Raw genomic sequence first — 11,084 nt, 5'->3', positions numbered from 1 at the left:
AATAGTTCCTAAAAATAGAACATTCAACCTTGGACGTGACATTGACCTCTACTCACTCAGATAGACATATCGTTTATACGAGTAGACATGAACAATGTGTTCGTTCATGTATATTAAAAGTTTTAGGTTGTTCAAATCCATTTCAATCATTACAATAAATTTCAGAAGTTTTTAAATATTCCTTACACGCCCAGGCTACGAAATATAATGTATAAAATGTAATTGAACATATATATATATATTGTTCTCTATACTTACGACTATAATACAATATTCAGTTATCATAAAAGATTACTATAACTAAAATAAAATGTATGCGGTTGTTGTCACAAAAAAAATATTAGTCCTCAGTTTATCAAAAAACTAATTCCCCGCCCACCCACCATCAACATAAGATTTATTTCACATGGGTACTAATACGTTATGGTAGGGAAGAAACATTAACTTACGTCTTACAAAACAGGTAAGTGCGTATATTTTATATACAATAACACTAAATAGTTTTAAAATGTGATTAGGTACCTACCTAGGTTATCCTATTTAATATCTTGATAAAAATGTATCCCCGTGAACTATATAACTTTATACGTAGGCATATGTAACAGTGTCCCTCGCCCTATATTCGTAATTTTCAATAATTTTTTTTTATTTACAGAACACTTTCCTCAATGTGTTTTTTTTAAATTTAAATTTTATTGTTGCTTATTTATGAAGATGGCAAATAATTAAATATAATAAAAAGTGCACTGATAATTTACGTAAATATCTTATACTTTATTATAATTAATTTCTATTAAGTATTCACATAAAATCTACAGTTATATAAGTTTTAATGTTTATGAATAATGTGATCTATGGCGGGTATGTACGAAAATAAATACCGTGGTAAGACACGCCATATACTTAAGATACAACATACATGACACAAACACATTATACACATACTTTAGGATTAGGGCTTATCAAATTTGTGTTAAGTATTTGTTTTATGAATAGTAAGGATGAAACAAATTCTTAACATACATCGTAGTACATCGTAGTTAGTGATCTTACCTGTAAAATGTTGCGCATAATACCTACGTTCTAAAATATTTAGTTAGCGCCGAGGAGTTAAGACATAATTTATTTTCGAAACCACCTTTGTCTCTCAAACACTAATTAACAGTACGTGTCACGCATTCTGGTGGCGGTGTACTGGTGTGTGACATTATACAGATTCATAATCGATTCTTCATACACTGCCACCAATCTTTTATTTCAAATAAAATTAACGAAAGCCTGTTGGTCCCTATTTTGATTTTTTTTTTCATTACTTATAATGTAGGTGTATTAATATATTTTTGTCAGTTTATCACACATTTTGTCGATTCCAGTGTCATATATAGGACTATACTTTAGGAGATGCCATGTTTACTTCATATTTTTTACATCATTTTTTATAATAATAACCATAAATAGTAATAGTATCATGCTTATTATACTATATATTATCAGAGCTAACTGAATAATCTCAAACAGAGAAATCAAGATATTAATATCTTTAACACAAGACATAATTTGTATAAGTATTAGGTACCTACGTATAATAGAAAATTCATGATCTTAAATTTACAGGACGTCAACTAATTTTTATACCATAACGATAATTATTATAAACTAAAACAAGTTTACACAGTAAAATTAAATGTTCTTGTGATTTATTAATCGCTCACGTCAACTCAAATTATAGCTTCACCACTGACCGATGCCAATGTAACTACGTATTACAATATTATTATATTTATAACCATTATTATTATTATTATTATGTTTTAAATTTGTATATTGATCGCAAATATTCGCAACGTGACGAGACGAAAAGTGTTTTCGACAGATTGCCTACATATAGCCCCTTTTACATGTTCTGAAGTTTTTGCATTTCAGTTTATAATAATATTCTAAAGTATCCTTGGCAGACGTGTGACGTGACATGATGACCATTAACCGAGGCTTGGAACTTGCAACCTTTGAGAGTGTTTATGCTGAATTGTAGCAATCTTCAGTGGAGTGATGTGTAAATATACGTTTGATAGCGCTGAGAACAGAAATGATATATCTTATTTATGAATATTTACTAGGAATATAAAGTTTTGACCACCGTTTATATTATGATATATTGTTATTCCATCGTGATTTCAATTCCATCCGTCGTAATCATATTCTTATACCTGCAGTGTTTAATTTAACGTTTGTTTTAAGCCTTAAATACAATAAGTGGTTAAATTCGAGTGATATTCGTTGCATAAGCGTCTTCTCCTGTCCGCAGAAACGTGTGGCCCGTTTCCTCAAAATGTCTAGCCCAGCCCAGTATTTTATAAAGGTTAAATACACAGTCCGCTCACATTAAAATTATATATTTAATAAGCTTCCAAACAAATTTTAAAAATGGAAAATTAATTTCCTTGGTTGTAAAATGATAAATTATATACCATACATTATGCAGTTTTTAATTTTTAATAATTTTAGATATTACTATGTTGGATACCTTCTGATGTTGTATTATATATTTTTATTTTATATCTAAGTACACAGTGCACAATAAATGTGTTAAATAAATTAAGAATCGCTTGAATATATACAATATTATATAATCAACGCCACTATATGGGTTAATAAATAATTCTTAAATAATAGTTGAAACGGGTATTGACCAAAACCTTGAATACTTATATGAAGTGTATTATATTACATAAAAGTTTAATATTTTTGTAAGAAAAAAGGGCCAATAAAGATAATTGGATTTGGATAGGTGTAGTTGATATATCGGAGGTGGTAAAAACAAACAAGGGCATTGCGTATAAAGTATAAATAATATTGGTACCTATGCATTCTACTTACGTGCATGGAACGAAAGTATCGTCTAATTAAACTCGGCCCCTACATAACTCTGAGTATACAAGATATGTGATTGATGGACGATGGTTGGGAATTATTACGCTTAAAAATTTTCATCATGATACTCATAGATTATAGGTACCAAATTCGTGTTCTGATTATTTGATGTGTAAAATATTTATTTCATTTTATACTTAGAAATATAGGCTTACTGACTTTCTCAGTTCAGAATTGTTTTTTTTTAATGCAATGATTTATCATTGAATTGAAATTAAACAAATCAATTATTCAATGGCTAGATACATTCGACACCAGACGTTCTACTATACAGAACAATATGGTTACTTATTTTATATTTAAATAACCATTTTTTTTGTTTTTATAGTGTAAGAACTCAAATTATCCAATAGCTACACGTTTATTAATAAATTATGATGATTTAAATAATATCCTCCCGTATAAAATTTTAAAATGATTAAAATCAAAAAAAAAAACCCCCCTATCGTTATTCCAAATAACAAATACTAACACAATATAATAATTTTGTTTTAAATGTCATTGCTAAATTGGTTTCAATAATGTGTAGTACGTAAATTCATTACTATTGTGGTTTTACTGGTTTAATAAGTTATTTAAATTGTTAAATAATAAAATTATAAAAAAAAAATATAAGATTAATTATTAAATAATAATTAGTATGTTAGAATTATCCCATAAAATATATGTTCATATTTTATTATCAAGTAATAATATTTTATTCATAATTACCAATGTAATTAAATATTTTTAATCGTAAAAAGTTTAAAAATAATTCATCTTGTAAATTACAATATATCTTAAATACAATCTATAATATTTATCGCTAAAATGTAATTAATTGTAATTACTTATATTTTATCAGTCATTTATCTAAATGTTTATATCCAATAGGCAATAAGTATCAAATTTTTTACATAAGTAACGGATCATTTTATTTATTCAATATTTTACAGACAGAAGCAGACTGTACAAGGTATAATATGTCAAGTGTGCTGTAGCATATTGTGGCAGCCCAATTTCTGGTCCGGCTGTAAAATTTAGCAATTATTAAATATTATTAATTTACCTACTTACTGTTAGCTTATCATTTTAGAACACTAAACTGCATACTTTTCAATCAACTCCTGTTTGCCATGTTATAAACCGAGGGTGGCGAACTCATGGCACGCGTGCCAAAAGTGGCATGTTTATAAAATTTCAATGACATGCAAAAAATTAAAATTGTGAAAAATTATGATATTCGTAAAATGTTGCTTTTAAAAATTTCAAAGAAACAAAGTATAAATATTTTAAAAATTATAATATTTCTAAGTGAAATTTACCATATTTATTATGTTCTATTTAGTGTTAACAATCTTTGGGCACGTGAAAAATTGTCAAACTTTTGATTGTAAAAATTTGGCACTAGACCTAAAAAAGGTTCGCCACCCCTGTTATAAACTATAAAAAACATGTATTTTTATTTTTTGTAAAAAAAAAATATAGTTTTATACTATATTTATATCATATGGTAATGATTTATATTCTATCTAAAACAAAAAATATACTGGTATTTTAGTGAACTATGATTAAGTGCATGTATTTTTTGTTGTGTATCAGTTATCAAGTTTTTGGAGGACAATTTGGTTAATTTTTTTGACATAGAGGATATTGCATAGAATCCTAATTTTATTGATTTGGTACTTTGTGGTAAAAAAAAGTACTTTTCTGAACTATTATGAAAAACTGCTCTTTTTGATTTATTCGTGGACATTTATGACTATCTACTTTTTAGTTTTCTTTTGATGTGTGTTGATAACATTTTTGTTTCTCCATAAAAATAGTTGAAAATGTAATATACGTTTTTCATAAGTTGTTCTTGACGTACTTTGAAAAAATTATGTTAGATAAGTATACCTTGTCACAGTTTTTTTTTTTTTAAAGCGATCGAACTTCAAATATTGACTAGACATATTATCAACAACCACTGTTAGTTTTTCGTTATAAAAAAGAATCACCCCATAGAGGAACTTGAAATTGAAATTTTCATAATATTCATACTCATGTTTAATTATTTTTATAGTTATTAATTTCTTAACCATTAAAATTATATTAATTATTACACTAAAATAAGTAAATATGTGTTTACACTAGTCTGTGGCCGTACTATAGTGCATGCGATTTGGTAGGGAAAAACCAGTTCAATTTAACAAATTAAAACATTTTATTTTTATTTTTTTTTTTTGTAAGGAGAACCCGCGGCAACATAGACCATTGGGCGTGGGGTGGTACGGTAGGGATTATTTTTGTATGTTTGTTTGTAGGTTTTTAATTGGGTAGGGTTGTAACACGTGTTTGTGTAAGTGTGGCAAGGATATGTTGCTAAAAATCCCGGGTGGTCACCCATCCGGGAGCTAGCAACTGCGGCCGGTACGTACGCTCAGTGCGTTTCCGCAGATTGAGCGTACGACCGCGCCTCACCAAGCCACTAAAACATTTTATGTTTATTGTATTATTATGTAAAAAACTATGGTTGATCTATTTGTTTCTTTCACTCAGACCTATAATTTGTGTGCAATAATTTATCATTAAATTCTAATTTAACATACTAAAAATAGTTAGTTAACACATAATACATTTGAAATCAAATTAAAAAGAATCGAATTTCCTAGTTTACAAGTTTTAGATTCAATAATATGCAATATACGATCGTCTCAAGTGAATACAAAAATACAAAAAGACATAAATTGTCAAATTTTCTATTATAAATAAAAATAATTAATTATTAGATATCTATACAATGTTACTGGATATATGAATTATCCTATTCAGACCTATAATTATAGCACGCTCGATAAAACTAAAGCACATTATAAATTATAATAAATACCTAAACTGCGAATAAAACCACATAATTTTTGTATAGAGTATGTACTATACTACAGTCTATACAGACTATATATTATTTAATAGAAGATTATTAGAAGATCGTGGCATGGTGCGATGAGAGGGATCTCGTTGAACCATTGCAGCATCTCACAAAATAACATCATTAAAGTACCATTTCAAACTACTTACATCATCACTTTTAATATTTTGTTTTATCATCCGAGTATACTATTATTGTTTAAAATATAAATATAACTAATACATTTAAAAAAAAAACACTAACGAAACATTTTATTAAAATAAATAATAAACCTCAATAAATGTATTAAAATACATGATTTCTATGTATTCATAATAATGTAGGTTGTAGGTAATACCTACCATACACATTAAACACACTATACAAAGTATTACACCTAATAGGTTTCACAAACCATTTATACTCTGATGATTTGACTAGATAATGTACATATACTTAATAGTTAATATTAAATGTACTGTCCTATATGCCAAGTTATACTATATAATATATATATAGATTATATTATAATGTATAACACTATTATAGGTATTATACACATTTTGTGAGATAATAAACGTTTGCTTATAAGTTAAATGATTACTCAATAATATTTTTAATAAAATAAACGTTAGCTAACAACTTTATAGAAATTAAAAACTGCAAGTTACATAAAATGTAATAGGTATAGTTGAATTATTATATATATATATATATACCTATATATAGGTTACTAATATTTTGTTGATTGTGTGTTCACTGTTCATATAATATTATATCAAAAGTTTCAAAAAAATATCGTCATCCAGATGTATTATTTACAATTTTTGATTTTATAATGAGAAATGAGTTTTAATGTGTAGTACTACACGTTAAAAACCAAAAAATTACTTGAAAAATTGTAATTTGTATTATTTGCGTAATATTATTAATTTATGATGAACTTTTACAAACTTTTCAAAATAATAAATATGTAATAGACATAATAGCGTTTGAGACTTTTCCAATTTACTTATAAGTTTAAACATCTAGAACATTATAAAATATTCTGTAAGACTAAAACACGTGTTGCTTAATTATTTATATCCCTTGCTATATGAAACTAAATTATTAAGGGTGAGACGATGAGTCATAATGCTTATGTACATTTACTTAATATAATTGGTTGTTAGTAATTACATTGATGTATTTTGTAGGTAAGTAAAATATGATCAACCGCATAAAATATATTTCCTTGTTCTTTAATATTATTGCCAAAAATATTGATAATTTTAATATAAAAACTTAAATGCTTTTAATTCCTGTCATGATTAAGACTTCAACTTTTAAATTATGTATAAATATCTATATCTACTTAATTTTATACTTTATTCTATACTTTTCTATAAATTCTCCCCATTTAAAATGTCAGGCCTCTGTACTAAATGTTTTTGTGGCCCTATAAAATATTATTTAATATGAAATGTATTGCTGTCAAAATTTCAAAATTTCAAAATTTCAAAATTTCAAAAATCACAAATTCATTTCAACGGGCCCCTGTACTATAGATCTTATAGCTTCCCCCCCGTGGGTGCCCTAATTCTATACATAAAAATCTATCAAATAATATTATGAAATATAGGCACCATAATGAGTAATGGCATATTGGTGAAATACAATTATACAGTTCGTGGAAGGGTTTAGTGGGTTAAAAATAATAAATCATTTAATTTGGATAAAAGTGTCGAGCCATACAAAGTTGTCCACTAATAATAAACCAAAATTGCCTCTTCCGTAGTGCATGTGCAACACGGAGAACGGCACCTTTTCCGACTCCGAGGACGAGGTCGGAAAATTACGGCGTAGAAGTCTGGAGGGCTGCTAGACATAGCAGATGTACTCGCCCGGAAAACCAATCCGCGGCGACATCTGTGGGCCACTCAAAGCGGTCGGACTGCGACGCGGCGTTGGCCTGCAAGACTTCGGGCCGTACGGCGCCTGTCCGCTTCGCATCGATCGTCGCCGCCGCCACTGTCGCCCATCGCCTCCACCCTTCGCCGCCGGCGCAAGGTTACAAGCGAGAAAGCGGTGGCGGGCATGTACCGCAAAGGGCGAGCTGCGATTGGTCGACGGCCGTCCTTGACAGTGTGCACCGCTGCCGAAGCGGTGGTTGTACGCACGTATATATTTTTAGGGTCGCGCCCGGCCACCGGCGCGCGGCGACCGCACTAGCCCCGTTCGTTGATTCCCCGTGACTCTGCCGGTACGTCTGGTCCGTCGAAGCGCGAGTTGCATCTTCATCGCCAGTCGTTCGCGGACGTCCTATCACCCGACGTGGCTGCAGCTCTGAGCGGCTCGATCTCGAGGCCCACGAGGTGAGTACCTGTGCCAATTATCCTGCACACGTTATAATATTATTATTACGCTATAGTACGACGATTGCATAACAATTTAACTACACGATTGTTACGGCGTAAATAATGTCTCATGAGTGCCTCCGATGACAAATGTTAGCCGTAGGGTTGAGACTGTCGTCACGAACGTTTATATAGGCGGTGGCTTCGGTTATCGGAGCTTCCAGCCGTATTATTAGAATAGTCGCGATAACTCGAACCTCGATAACTCGGAAAACTTGACGACTCGAATTTTGTTTTCTATTCCCTTATTAATTATTAGTTAGATATTTTGAATAGTACTTATGTCTAAGCGAATTTTTATCCCTTTTCAATTTGTTATCGCGACTCGGCTGAATAATCGTCACCGGCAGCCTCGCGATATCGTTCGCGTACTGGATCGATCGTAATTATCGGCTGTAGATGTGCCGTGTCTTCGGCGGCCCGATTATAGAATAATATTATTATGGCATTAAATTGTTTAATATTATTCGTCTGGCCGATCGATCTCGCGGCGACGGCCGTCACACCGGCGACGGCTTCCTCACTCGCTTCGCCGGCCGAGTGTTTGCATACCGGCAACGCGTTCCGGCGATATTCCTAATCCGTCGACGTCAATGCCTACACTCCAGTGCACGCCTACACTGGCTACGCTCGTACCCGCGCTAAAATATTGTTGTAAAATAATATTATAATAAATAATAATATCATAATATCATAATCATACCGGCACTGATCACAGCAGATCAGAATAGCACTCATCGTCGTCGCTTCACCGCCAAACGTTTTCTGAAATATTAATATTATGTACCTTCCTATACCACATATGTATTTCCTAGTGCATTATAAAATAGTATTGCCTATATTGCCTATAATGAACAATATACAGATTAAATGTTATCAGTCATAGTTATATAACGTATTCAAAGGTGGGCAGGTTAATAGGAACAAATTAATTTGAGTTAGTGTTAAGAACGTTAGACTATATTATATAATACTTAATAGTCGACAAATAACATATTTAACTCTACAAGTTTAAAGTCATTATAGGTAATGTATTAACTTCACTCGGTTGAGTTATTATTATTTCATAATCGTACCTGGGACATGCGTATAATGATTGTTGGACTTAAAATGCTTTTGAATTAGGCATAACTAAATATTTTGTCAAAAATTTATCTCATACTGTTCCTCCTTATTACATACTAGCTGTAGTAGTTTAGAAAATTATACGTCTGTGTCGTTTGTGTAGTAATTTATCATCAAGGAATATTTATTTGGTTATTATTGTGAGTAGGTACCTATTTTAAATAATTGTATACTTTTGATTAAACAAAATAATAATGTATTCATTATTTAACTTTAACTAGGTACAGTATTATAATTAATAATCAGTATAATTAAACATGATTTTAATCAAGTTGTGTTACAGAATAGATTATTTTACAAATCAATCGGTAAATTGATGAACAGGTTAGGTTAAAAATTCAAAAAAAAAAAAATTTAACTAGCTAATGTCCAACTTCTTATTGTATAACACAATGGCATATTCATAATTGTTTAAAGGAAATGCCGTCATGACATTTAATTATTGAGTTATCTCGTGCGTGCCTATATATTTACTATAAAATCAAACCAACTCAAAACATATGCGAAGTTGCAATTTAATATAATAAAATGTATAAAAAATAACAATGTAGGGATAGGAAGTTGTATGCAAGAGGCAATGTATACGTTTTGAATTCAAGTATATATTATTGAACGTATATTCAAAGCACTCTATAACATTCGGCGCATCCATCACGAAAAAATAAACTGTTTTTGATCTCAAGTAATAAACTCGTTGAAATCTCTGATCTCGATAAGGTTGGCGCGAAAATCAATGCATCGATTAGAGGAATAGAGATTCTCTAATTACCTGTTTATTCCATTTGAATAATGATATTTGTCTAGTAAAATGTTTCAATGTCAGTAATCATTATGTTGAGAATGTTGAGATCAGATACCGTATGCGTTTTAACAAAAACTATTTTTAATATTTGATCTATCATAACAATAATTTATGTTGTATCGTTCTAGTTAAAAATATAGTTTATAATATATAATATTTTAAACTCGATCAAAAATAATATAATGTTGCCAACATTTTTCAATAGCCTGTATACTATTTCTCACGACTCACCTTAGGTGACAGTATGAAAAAATTACATTCCATTCAAACTGATTAAAAAATATATTTATTAAAAACTTGTTCAGTCGTGTCTATTATCTTCATGAAGAATAAATAAATTATATACTATATAAAAATACAGATTTAGGCCTATATTCTAATATTTTTCAAATAATAATATTAGTTTGGAATTTAGACAAATATTATATTCTTGGTCTATTCAAGTTGGCTAGAATTGAATAAGTTTATGATACATACACATATTTTTTTATCGTCATAAACTATTTAGAATGGTTTTAAAATAACCAACGATGCATTATTCTTCAAACATTTTATAAGGTATATGGTATTGCCGTATTGGTAAATAATATCGATGGTATTTTTATAATTATATATTTTCTTGATTGGTCGTAGTATAAAATATTTAGTAAAAATAGCTTTAAATTTATTTATTTATTGTATAAATTTATAAATTTATTAGGTAATGTAATTATTTTTATTTTAGTTATTTATTATATTAACTTTTAAATGCAGGAACTAGTATCAGCATTTTAATCTATTATACAATCTCTATAAATACATTATTTTATAAGAAGGATAATTATTTTTTAAGTCTTAGATTATTAAAAATCTGTATAATGGCAACGTGTAAAACAGGCGTGATAGGTAATAATATAACCACACATCGTTATAATAAGTAAACATACAAATAATAGAATATAAATAACAGTCAGATTGTCTG

The 11,084-nt window shown here is 29.5% G+C and overlaps 1 protein-coding gene across 3 annotated transcripts in view; it reads left to right on the top strand.

Moving 5' to 3' along the window:
* The first annotated feature begins 8,018 nt into the window (after positions 1–8,018).
* Positions 8,019–11,084, top strand: part of LOC107166506 (uncharacterized) — a 32,663-nt gene continuing 29,597 nt past the window's right edge. For 2 of the 3 annotated variants that reach the window (XM_089229938.1, XM_089229937.1), the window contains exon 1: positions 8,021–8,154. The gene's annotated coding sequence lies outside the window, so the exon portion shown is untranslated. Of the gene's footprint in view, positions 8,155–11,084 lie in introns of all 3 variants that reach the window. The other variant, XM_015515192.2, reaches the window with a different exon arrangement.

Source organism: Diuraphis noxia, unplaced genomic scaffold (assembly GCF_037042655.1).
Source record: "Diuraphis noxia isolate RWA-SAM2 unplaced genomic scaffold, SU_Dnox_SAM2 contig0005, whole genome shotgun sequence".
Taxonomy (NCBI): Eukaryota; Metazoa; Arthropoda; class Insecta; order Hemiptera; family Aphididae; genus Diuraphis; species Diuraphis noxia.
The sequence above is the reverse complement of the archived record's forward strand: the minus strand, read 5'-3'. Positions and strand labels throughout refer to the sequence as shown.